This window comes from Amblyomma maculatum, chromosome 1 (assembly GCF_055883805.1).
Source record: "Amblyomma maculatum isolate TAMU_Amacu chromosome 1, ASM5588380v1, whole genome shotgun sequence".
Classification (NCBI taxonomy): Eukaryota; Metazoa; Arthropoda; class Arachnida; order Ixodida; family Ixodidae; genus Amblyomma; species Amblyomma maculatum.
The window spans coordinates 274,940,051-274,952,126 of NC_139344.1; the positions used below are offsets into that span (position 1 = coordinate 274,940,051).

General features: G+C 42.6%; 1 pseudogene; it reads right to left on the minus strand.

Moving 5' to 3' along the window:
* Nucleotides 1-222: 222 nt before the first annotated feature.
* LOC146206591 (uncharacterized) lies at nt 223-2,442 on the minus strand (annotated as a pseudogene).
* Nucleotides 2,443-12,076: the final 9,634 nt, after the last annotated feature.

Consider the following 12,076-nt stretch of genomic DNA (forward strand, 5'->3'; position numbering starts at 1 on the left):
TGTTTTCGGTAAGTCTTTTTTATCAACCACCAGTCGTCATCGCGGTCGCTGCTCATGGTTTCCAGCATCGGACTACATAAAAACGGGCGCACGCATATTGATCGAAAAATTCCCAGTAAAAATTTTCTACAGCGTTTCTAATAAAACCGTTATGGAATCGAACATTTTAAGCACCAATCTTTCCACTGCGGCGAAAAAAAAAATCGATACCTAAATTCCAGTGTTCTGTCCCTTTAAAACATTCTATAAATTCATAATTTGTGATGCTTGTTGTTTTTTTTTCTTTACCTCCACAACATTAGCAAAACGCTTTCCTTTCATGTGTTTTTTCATTCTGGGAAACAAAAAAGTTACGAGGGGCAAGGTCTAGTGAGTATAGGGGTGAGGAACAGAACAGGGGTCATACCATTTTTGGTCAAATATTGTCGCACAGAGAAGGCTGTGTGAGCAGGGGCATTGTCATAGTGGAGAAACCAGTCACCCGACTGCCACAAATCAGGCCGCTTCCGCCGCACAATGTTGCGCAATCTTTTCAAAACTTCCAAGTAGAAATCCTGGTTAACTGACCCTGCGGACCAAACCGTGAATGGACGACTCCTCTCACGTCGAAAAAACATATCAGCATTGTTTTGAGGTTTGATTTCATCCGACGAGCTTTCTCGTGGCGAGGCGATCTTGAAGTCTTCCATTGGCTTGATTGTTCCTTTGATTCAGGACCGTAAGCATAGCACGAAGTTTCGTCACCTGTGACAGTCTTTGAAAAATGCTTGGATCATTTCGGGACTCTTCTTTCAAAAACGGAGCATGCTTCCACGCAACCTTGTTTTTGTTCAGCAGTCAGCAGTAGTGGCACGAATTTGGGAGCCACCCTTTTCATTCCCAAAGCTTCTGTCGAAATTCGCTGCACTGAACTCCAAGTCACAGTTCGACAGTTCTACAATTTCTTCAATCATCCGTCGTCAATCTTCGTTGATGATTGCACGAATTTTTTAAACATTTTCATGCGTTCGGGCTGTGGAAGCACGACCAGAACGTGGTTGGTCATCACTTGACATTTCACCATTTTTTAAATGGGAAACCCCTCAAACACTTGAGTTTTCCGTATAGCATCATCCTTGTATGCCGTTTGTAATATTTCAAGTTTGTTTCATTTTTCCAAACAGAAAGCGGAATTTCACTGCCGCACGCTGTTCACGAAAATCACCCATTGCAAAAACGACACTCAAACAGTTGTCAAAACTAGGTAGGAGGTAGGAATTTAAACGGGACATGCCTGGGATATGTTGGTCTGCTCAGAATTATTTTTGTAAGGGAGAACTGGAAACAAAATGCATTTTGGAGGACATCATAATTGCATGCTTCTGCAAAATGCAGGGCCTATGATGATGATGATGAAAGCATTTATTGACATTGGCTTAGATTAAGGGAAGGCTGGGCCTAGAATAACAATATGTTGAAAAAAGCCTTTTAAACAATGTCCCAGTAGGCTTCTAAAATACCCCTAACATGTCCCACGGCGGTATCGTTTGGGACATCCTGGTGAAGTCCCTTTGTGTTTCATTTGGTATGTTTTGGTATTCCTTTGGGACTTCTCCGGACGTCCCTAGGACATCCTAAACATCCATATCGAAATCCCCGGGATGTCCTTTGGACGGCTGCATGTTGTCAGGGGTGTGTGCCTTCACCAGGAACTGACACTGAATGGCTCAGAAATGTCTCGCTTTTCGCAAATTACGTCCAATTAAATGTGATGAAGACACGAAATTTCTGCGCAAAGCGCTTTCACAGTCGAGGCCCAATTTTTCAGGGACGAATGTGAAATTGCACAATGCCCATTATTGATGCGGTACAGGAACCCTCATTGACTACGTCAGCACAATTGTGCCAAGATCCCAATCAACATCGTCCCAGGGGCATCGCAGAGATTCTTGTTGGTTGGGATCTCCTAGGGAAGTCCGGAATACTCCCTCAAAAATCCCCTAAAAGTCCCAAATGAAACAAAAAGCGACTTCCTCAGGATAGCTCAAACAATACTACTGTGGGACAAGTTTGGGGTGTTTTGGGAGCTTACTGAGACATTGTTTAGTAGACTGCATCGTCACGTGCGCCGATGCCTGAAACGAAGAAACCATCCCAGACTTATCGGCCTGCCGCAGCAAGACATGAAGCCACGGCCGCAGCTAATTTCGTTCGCTCAAACGATTGAAAGCACTACAATCGTGGCGCATGAATGCGTTAGTCGCGTGATATTTTTATTTCGCGGTCTATTTTAGAACTTGGAAAAACGATACCTGTAAGGCTTTCTTTATCGGAAATAAATGGAATGGGGGTTTTAGAAGGTGCTCTCCAACTTTGCAAATCCGTTGTCTAAAGGTAATAGCTAGTAAATTAGAAAAATTATCTTAATTACAAATTAGTTAATTGTAAAATAAAAAAAGCCTGTGGTGCGCCAGATGGCTGGCAGCTGCATACAAGTGGCTTCTCTGTTATATATATAGGAGTAAATTTGGAGTTCACCGCTGCTGCCCAGTGACTTGTGCCAAGGAGTAATATGTAACCGAAAAATACCATTTTTCATGCACGTACCCTCTTTGCGAAAAGTAGCCAGGCTGCAATGTCTACTTCTCGGCTGCGTGGTAGTAAATTCATACTTTTAGATCTGTGAAAACTAAAGGCCAGTGCCTGTCCTCACTTCTTAACGAGCTGTGATTCTCTGGGAATCTTTATTGGCTTTATAATAGAAGCCAGAAGACATGCTGTCTGGTTACTTTTGGCAAAGACAGTACGTAATACGTATACTGCAAAAAAATGCGTGAAATTATAGGCATATTTAAAAAAATGTATGTTCCCGTACAGAGAATATCTGTGGTACATTGATCAAAATACGTTCATGAAGCAAGCACTAATTTTTTTTTTCAGCCGAAATCTTAGTTAGCCTGGCAAACGATCAGAGCTAAATGCTAACAGAAGTAGATGAAACACACCATTGCCTTCTAACATTTTTTTACGAGACACCTAATTGAAACTGACAGTTCCAGCACATGCAGCCTGGTAGGAGGCGCTAATGCACTTCCTTGTCGACAAATATTGCTTCACTATTTCTAACCGGGAAAATGTGAACCAAATTAGAACGGAATAGCATGCTCCGTTTACTATGTCGGCACCGGTACATATGTCGACCGCTCAATCTCCTATCGCAAACTGATTCTCACTTCAGATGCATGTTAAATTGGAAGCGAAATGGTATGACAACTATAAGAATCCGCTGTCCGAAGAACAGCTGTGTAAGAATTTTGATACGAAAAAAACAAACTATATGGCTCCACATTGAGGCCCGTTATTGGTGATTGTGAGCATATAACGAGAAGAGAGATTGGTTCCCCAGCTGCTACAGTGGTTTCTGCTATGCATGCCGTACGAGGTCGCTTCACTTGCCGTTTAGGTTTAGGAAACTAACCAGTAAGTATGCTGGTCACAAGGACGAATAAATAAAGAGCATTAAGCAACAGGTGAAATACTGCCAGAAGATCAAATCAGTCGATATTGTCGACCATAAACCCTGACTGCTCATTGGAGGGTCAAATTCTAAAGTTAAAGCTCAGCTACTTTGGTCATCTGATGAGAAGAGAGGAGTCGCTGGAGAAAGATTTGATGTTGGGAAAGGTTGAGGGTCGCCGGAGAAGGGGTAGGCAGCGAACGCAATGGTTAGATGGCATTCTCGAGGCATTGCAGATGAAGCTATGTGATGTTAAGAAGATAGTGAGAGACCGGAAAGCGTGGCGTGACATGATCCATAGGGTCACGAAGAGTCGGACACGACTGAACTGAACTGAAAAATTGGATAATTTCGATGGAAAAAAGAAACAGAGTGTGGAATTATACCGAAAGTGGAAAAGGCAGGTAAGGAAGGAACCTTTCTTTGATAACTCAAGAGGCAGTGCCCTACGTTTTGAAGCTAGATCAGGGTGCCTTAGAACACGCAGCTACAAAAGAAATTTAACAATGAAGATGACGCATGTGCTGTATGTGGTAACTCCAGTGAAACAATTGACCATATTATACTCGAATGTAATGGTATCCACCCGGAAGTTGATGCAGGCGCAATCACTGTTCCTGAAGCTCTGGGGTTTAGAGATAACAGTGGCCGGGTGAATAAACCTGCGGTGGAAACTAGCAGAAAACAACTGGAAGATTGGTGGCTTAAAAGCAGAGAAGTGACAATGTTAGTAATGCAGAAACAAAAATTCAATAAATAGAATGATGGTATAGTTAACCAATCTAAAACAATAATTAAGATATAGGGCGAAAAATGAGCATGATAGCTACTGCTACCACCCCGTTTCAAAGGGGACGCTCCTATATTCCATCCATCCACCCATCCAGGTGGCTAGACAACGGCTATTGCAAGGGTAACTTTGAGTGCCATCAAGTATTACCAGCGCCGACAGACAGATGGTAGAAAGCGTGTACAGCTCGTACAGTCAGAGACATCGCGATACCAAAGTTTCGGCTCGAGTTTTTTTTTTTTCTTTTTTTTTTTTGAAAAGGGGGGGGGGGGGGGGAATGCTTCGAGCGTCGTAGGGAAAAAATTCTTGAGGCACTTAAAACCCTTTAAGAGAATTCGTAAGATGAGGTTAGACAGGAAAAATGCTGTTCATCGACAGAAAGTGGAGCTTTACGCAAATTTATTCCCTTTTTTTTTTCATGCAAAAGCATACGAAAAAAAGAATGAAATCGAGGTTCCATGACCAAACCCCACAAACCAAACCAAACCAATTTTTGTTTTCAATGAATTTTTTATTTGTGGTGGGCAATTGTATCGACACAAAGGAATGACCCTTAGTTTTGCAAGATGCGGCGTATCTTTATCGGGAAAATAGCGTATATCAAGAGGTGGAAAATACCGTTTTTGCCATTTCAAAAAGTTTCCAAGTTTGGAGACCTGCTGCTTCCGCACTAAGATTTTGTAATCTGTTAATTTTTACTCACTAAATCTATACAACATTTACTTTTCTAAAAACTATTATAAACTTGTTTTGTTGTTGCAATTGATTCACTAAAAATCACGAACTTTACTTCAGGGAAGGTGTGTAAACTAAACTTTTTTCTCTTTATTATGCAAGTTACATTCTTAATTTCACACAAAATGTGGAGCTCTAGATTGTTAGGTGTGTTCTCCACAAGGCACCTAATCGCCTGAAATTTGAAAACAGCAAAAAAGCGGCAAATTTGATTCCAGTTTGAAAAAAAAAAAAAAACATTCGATTTTTATTAAAACTCCTCTCCAGAATTCTCAGTGCATCAGAAATATTACGGACTAAAAAAGTGTTGCATTATATTGTTTAAAATTATAAAAAAATATTAAACCAAGCGCTTGTTCTGAAAATGGTCATTATTAAGCCCTACATTGTGACACAACTCAATAAAGTGATGCCACTGAAACTTCTTGTCCATGTTATCCAGACCTCCTTCTTTGTTTCTAGTAAAATTTGAATCTCTAGAGTTGTCCGTTATTTCTCCATATTATTTTGAAATCGGCCAAAATTAAAAAATATCACTATTTTGATTCGAATTTAAAAAACATCAACTTCAATTTTTATCGAAATCGACTAAAAGCAGTCCTAGGTACTTTATAAATATCAGGCACTAAAAGTATTGCATCATGTAATATAAAAATATCAAAGTAAATATAAAACTGGAAAATACTCTAACCAGATTCATTGCGCCGGCCCATTGTTGCGAGTACCGAGTGGGCTATGCGTTCGCAAGCTTCATGCATAGCAGAGCGGCCTCGCACCTCGGTATATTATCGTCTGCAACACTTAAATACCTTTATTAGCACCCCTTTTAGTGGCAATGTCATCGGGACAGCAATGCATGTTCGTGGACTGCACAAACAATCAAAGAAATCGCAAGGTGATCGCCTTAGAGAGTATGCGGGAAGCATGCAATGTCAGTCCGAGCTCGGCTGTGATATGTTTCTGCTTCAACTCGCGGCACGAGGGAGAAGCGAGGCACCGTCCTTCGTTCGATTTTACATTTCCCACAAAATAGCTGCTGCATATCTTGAATTTCGCCGAAGGCATCCAATCGATGCCATCTTCGTTGCCGACGTGAACGTAAAAACAAATGAGCAGCATACACTACTACGCACATGCAATGAACGAAGATCGGGCACCTTTATCTAACGTCATATATATGCAGCATCAAGACAGATGTCAAGAAACATCCTTTTTGCGCATTTTAAGACTTCAACAAGCACCTACTTCTACAGCATAGATGTGGGTAAAAAAAAAAAAAAAACAGAGCTCAACTTGCTTTTCGCGACGAAACCGAATCCAACGCTGCCATCGTTCAGTCTCCAAATGCCGCGTTGGGAAGCGGTAAAATTTTGTTTCAGAAGGCGAATTCATGTATGTGTTGCTGCAGCCTACAACACAGCAATGTGTCCGGCTGTTTTTATGCGCCATTTGTGACCAAGAAAGAGGCGCAGAGTTCATTCGCGACGGCGCGCACAGCACGACACAGCACTGCAGGAGCCGTCGTCTTCTAGCCTTCCTGATAGGGGTGCGCTCGCCGCCGCGAGTGGCGCGCATATCGCGCCGGAGCTGAGACCTTTAGTTCGTGATTATGACGATAAGAAATAAAAAATTAGGCAGTGGCTTAGCTCTGGTTAAGCCTGGATATACAAGCGAAAAGCTTCAGTATGCTTGGTTTGACGTCATATGGTTATGCTTCGTAGCTAGCTGGTATTGTATACATTGTTTATCTATAAGGCATAGACTTGGTTACTTAATGGCATATGTTTACGAGTTTAGCTTTGGCTTCATCATTTTTTTCGCTGTTGTGCAGCCAACTCCCAAGCGAGTACTTCTGGATCGGACGAATTTAGTTTCTCAGCTTTTCTGGGTAGTCTAGCAGCAGCCGCACTCTCCTTCCCTTCCATGTCGAGTGCGCACGTCTATTCTTTGGCAAGCGCATTATATAGCCTCCTTGCGCATGCGTAGTAGCGCGCAGCGCATCTGTGATAAACACGCGGCTGCAACGAAAGGCCGAACGGTGGGCGAGGAAGCGAAGCGCGCAGTTGTAGCGACAGCGAGGAGGCGACGCACATGCGCAGTAGAGCCCGGCTGCACCGTAAGGTCAGGCGACGGAGTCGGCGACGTTTGCGGCAGCGGCGAGGAGCGACCCCCTGCGCGGCACGCGACGTCACTCTGTTTCGCGCATGCGCATAACTCACCAGTTCGGCTCACGCGAAGCTCGTTTATGGTGGCTAGAATAGCTCGGTTCTGACCCATGTAGGGAAGCTTTTCGCCTCAAAAGGGTGGAGGTTACTGTGCGTACCGACCATGCACCGTGCCTAGTTCTTTGAAACCAGCTGTTTCAGAACGTTAACTTTTATTTGCCTAACTAGCTCCTCACTTTCGCGCCGTCGGCGTAGGCCAAGATGCTGCGCACCGACGGCTTATGAGGAAAGCACCGACGGCGGCAGCCCAGCCGGTGAACTTTGCAGCTTCGTCATTGCCTGCAACCCTGATACGTGTAAAGGCGGCATGGCGGGCGCTATTGGTTACGCGTTTGGGAGATCGCGCAATCATTCGCGCAGTCGGGGTTCGTGCAAATTTAATATTGGTAGATGCTGGGCTTGCTTGAAGTAAAATAGCTTTAAATAACGGCAGCATTAATTCTGGTATTTGTACACGTAACTCGTGCATACTTTCGTTCGCTTGCTTATCCCATTCGTACTCAGTCATTTGTGCGAAATGTAAGCGGTAGGGGGCGCTGTCGCATTTCTTTCGTTAAATAATTGGTTAAGAATGCCCCGAGGCTTTGTATATTTTCTGCCGTTCGCCTCATCGAACGCAGGATTCGCTTTTCGTGCCCTGTACGCTATTTAAAGTGAGAAAACTGTGATTCCCGACCGCTTTCGATAACCATGACTCAATGGTTGATGTGCTGGTCACTCCTCCGCATTTCAAAATAAAGTGCAACTTCAACCTTTTCTTCGCCACGTTGTTAGGATATAAATTGCGTCAAAATAGTATTGACAAGCCAATAAATTATTTTGTACTTCGCTTCTGCAATGGGCATGGCTTAAGAATAAAGTGCTACAGCGCTATGCTTCTGGCGATACGGAGAGACAGTTCAGGCTACGCGAACGGCTTGCGCTGGAGAAACGCGCCGTGCGATATCAGCTGGTTGCTACCGCAACGGCGGCTTCCGGTGGAGATTCGCCGCTACATCGACGCTGGCGCTGCGATCAGCGGCCCGGTTCGGAGGAGCGTGGCTGGTACTTTATACGGTCACTTGCGTCCAGTGCCTCGCCCGTGCTTCGTCCCCAGCTATATTTCTTGCACCGTGGTTATGACAAAAACTGTACTACATTTTTGAAGACAATTTTTCTAATCTCAAATATATAAGTTATTAACCCTTGGCACAAGTTAATTGGGACACCCGATATATACTGGGTGTCCCAACTAACTTGGACCAAGGTTTTAAAAAATACGCTTTGCACAGTGAAACAGATTCAGAGATGTTCAATCATCTATGCTAACCTCGTTTTTTTCGCATTGACACTTTTCTCCAAAGCCAATAATTAAAAATAGCTAATTAGTAGTTAATAATGAATCAACTGTAGTGAATTTGTTTCACTATGCTAGGGCAAACCTTATTTTTTTTAGAATCTTGATCCAAGTTATAGCTGGGACACCTGGTATATATATATATATATATATATATATATATATATATATATATATATATATATATATATATATACCAGGCTTCTTTAACATGCACTGACCACCTGAAATGGGGGAGAGGGAGTTAACTGCTTCGCCGGCGCATGGCTGACGCGCGTGCCGGTCCGAGTGCATCAGTGCGGGAATCAGGCTGATGTGTACCTATGATTCAGAGCTTACATGTGGAGTTTAACCATCTGTTTAACCGTGATATAAGCCGTCACTTTTTTTTTGTTGTGAAAGTAACACTACAACAGCCAAAGCGAAACCTGGGGTGGCCGCCGCTACGTCGTGAAGAGGCGTAGCTAGGAGAAGACGAAGAAAGAGACGACAAAGAAGAGGACGAAAAAGAATGAAGACGAAGAAAAAGAAGATGAAGAGGAAGAACGCTCGGGCAGCCGTAGCTAATGCTTTCGCTCCACATTCCGTTCAGCAGCATTGAACGTACCCTTATTTTTTTTTGGGGGGGGGGTGCAATGATGGCATTACATTAGATGTTACATGCGCCACAATCTCCAATGGTTTCGTAAAATGCCCTATTTCATATCAGTGTAATGCTCAGATCTTTCCGCAACAAATTTCTTGAAACCACATGATGACCAGGGAAGTAGTGTTTTTAAAAGCTGCTATAGGTCATCACTAGTGCCCAAAACATGATCGCACAGAAGCTTGCTATATCAAGAAAAATTGGATAGCTTGCGGCACGTGTTTTCAAGCATGGACCAGTCAAAATTTTTGAGTGCAGTGATTTTCTAAAAGAGGCAGAGGGCTTTTAGATTAACCAGCCACAGCATTCTATATTGTATGAAGGAGCACTGAACAAGGGTAAATGGGGTACGCCTCAGTTTGCAGGTCGAGCCGATGTTTAGACAAGTGGACTTGTCTTTGTCTGGGCAAAGCGATCCCCACTGGCAGGGGTTTAAATACGCTTATGCTTCCAAAGAAAAGCTGGGGAGGGGAAAGTGGGTGAGAAGAAAGTAGGTCATGAAGTGAAAAAGAAAAAAGTTTCTTCAGTATGTACTTCTTAGCCTGGAACCAGGGATCCTGTGGCCTGCAAAAGAAGTAAAAGCAGCAGTACCAGGAAAAACTACAATACCGGGTAGATGATCAGTCACCGCTTAAGCGGGTTTGGTGCAGATACACCTTATAAAGGGACAGGCTTTGCAAAGGACCCTGATAAAGAATATACATATCTAAGGGGGACAATTCTTAAAGCTTTCTGCAAAGGTGGGGGGGTTAAGTACCAAGACACAGAATAATAACCCCACAGTGAACCACAACTGACATGCAAAAAAAAAAAAAAGTTCGAGGACAAACTCAAATATCAAGTAAATGTGTTTGAAGAAACATGTGCAGCTTATGCTATTGCGGAGGGAAATGGAGTGTACATGTGTTGTGAATAAACTGTACAATTTCCTGCTGGTTCCAATATTCTAAATTTACGAATTAGATATGCCTCTATATTTTCTGTCCCTTGCAGATTTAAAGCCTGACTGGAGAATATATAATTTAATTTCTTCAAACTTATAATCTTTCTGATTGAAATGCAGGGAAACTGCTTTCGGGAGATTTTTGCCTGTGTCTGCCCGATGTCCATTAAGCCTTATGTTCATTGGTAGCCCTGTCTCTCCGATGTACTGTTTATGACAGAAGGAGCATTCTATAGAAGGTAGACAATGTTTGAAGATGTGCAGTTAAAGCCTGATTTTACGTGAAAAGTGAAATTGCTTGCATTACTTTTAACCGTGGTGTCTTTTTTGTATATGACTGCACGTCTTACATCTAGGTCGAGAGCAAGGGTGTGGTTGTGTTGGATGCCTGTTGTCAAGTTTAGAATGTACTAAAATATCTCTGAGGTTTGCGTTACGTTTGTATGTTACCCTTGGTGCCTCCGGATACTTACAAACATTGTTTAACGAAAGCAATGGCACCGAAAGGACTTAGGATTAATGTGAAGTGCACTCTCGGCACGATTTGCCGTGAACTACTCATTCGCTGGAAAAATTTTATATGACGCGTCATTAGCTTTGATAGCTATTATAAAACACTGTCAGGAAAAATTAGATGAACTTAACGACAAAATGGACAAACTAACACTAACAGCGGACGATCATCAAGTGCTAAAAGAATTTGTGAAAAGAACAAAAACTGCAGGTTAAAAAACAGCGTAAATTCATAACGGATAAGCTGTCAGTAGATAATGACACACCTTGGCAGAGAAGAATACCTCTTGCAGTTTCACAACAATGACGGGTATCACCTACGAGACCGGACATAGATGATAGCAACGTCATTGACATTTCTAAATCTCTACGCGATAGTGATAAACAGATTCTAAGACGAAGCTTGACCTTCTACCCAACGAACAACAGCTTTAATGAATATGATCTTCACCGAGATATAACTGAATTCGCAAGAAGAATGCGTATTAAGGAATTCTTCGCTGCAAATCCAAATAACGTACCGAAAGCCTCTAACCTACTCAGAGCCCTCAGCACATGGTTTCCTGATGCAGAGCGCAGCCCCGAACTGGACCTGTATATTAAATCCGTCTCAAAAGAAATTATTGAAAAAAAAAAACAAAACAAAGCAAGCTCAAAAGCCCAAAAACCTCTCTATAAATGAAAGAGCAACTCTTGACAACCTAGCTTCTAGAACTGAATTAGTTATCAAGCTTGCAGACAAAGGTGGTAGCATAGTGATTCTCCCAGTTGAAGATTACAAAAAGAGGCACATAGACAGCTTAACAACTCTTGCCACTATGAAAAGTTAAATACCGATCCCACAGAACAGTTCAGTGAAGTCATCCTGAATAAAATAGGAGACCTATTCACCAGGCAGCTAATTACCGAGATTGACTATAAATTTCTTAAGCCATCAAACAAACAAGCAGGTCGATTTTACCTACTGCCCAAGATCCACAAGGATTCCGCAGCATTGTTTACCACAGACATACCAGGAAGACCAACTGTTTCTAACAATAACACACCCACAGAAAACCTCTCAATATTCCTAAATCACCACCTAGCAGACCTCCTGACCCAGTTTCCTTCGTTTGTGCAGGACACACCTCACTTTCTCCGAATTATTGAGCGTATTAACACCACCAATCTTGCCTATGATTGTATACTTGTCACACCTGATGTCGCGGCACTCTACACTAATATTCCTATTGATGAAGGTATCGACACCTTCTCTCAAGTATTAATCAACAACTGCCATCTGCATGCCTCTGAAGTTTATCTCTCGCTCCTTAAACTAGTCCTAACTTTAAATTACTTCGAGTTCAATTCATCTTATTATTTGCAGATATTTGGAACCAGCATGGGTACTCC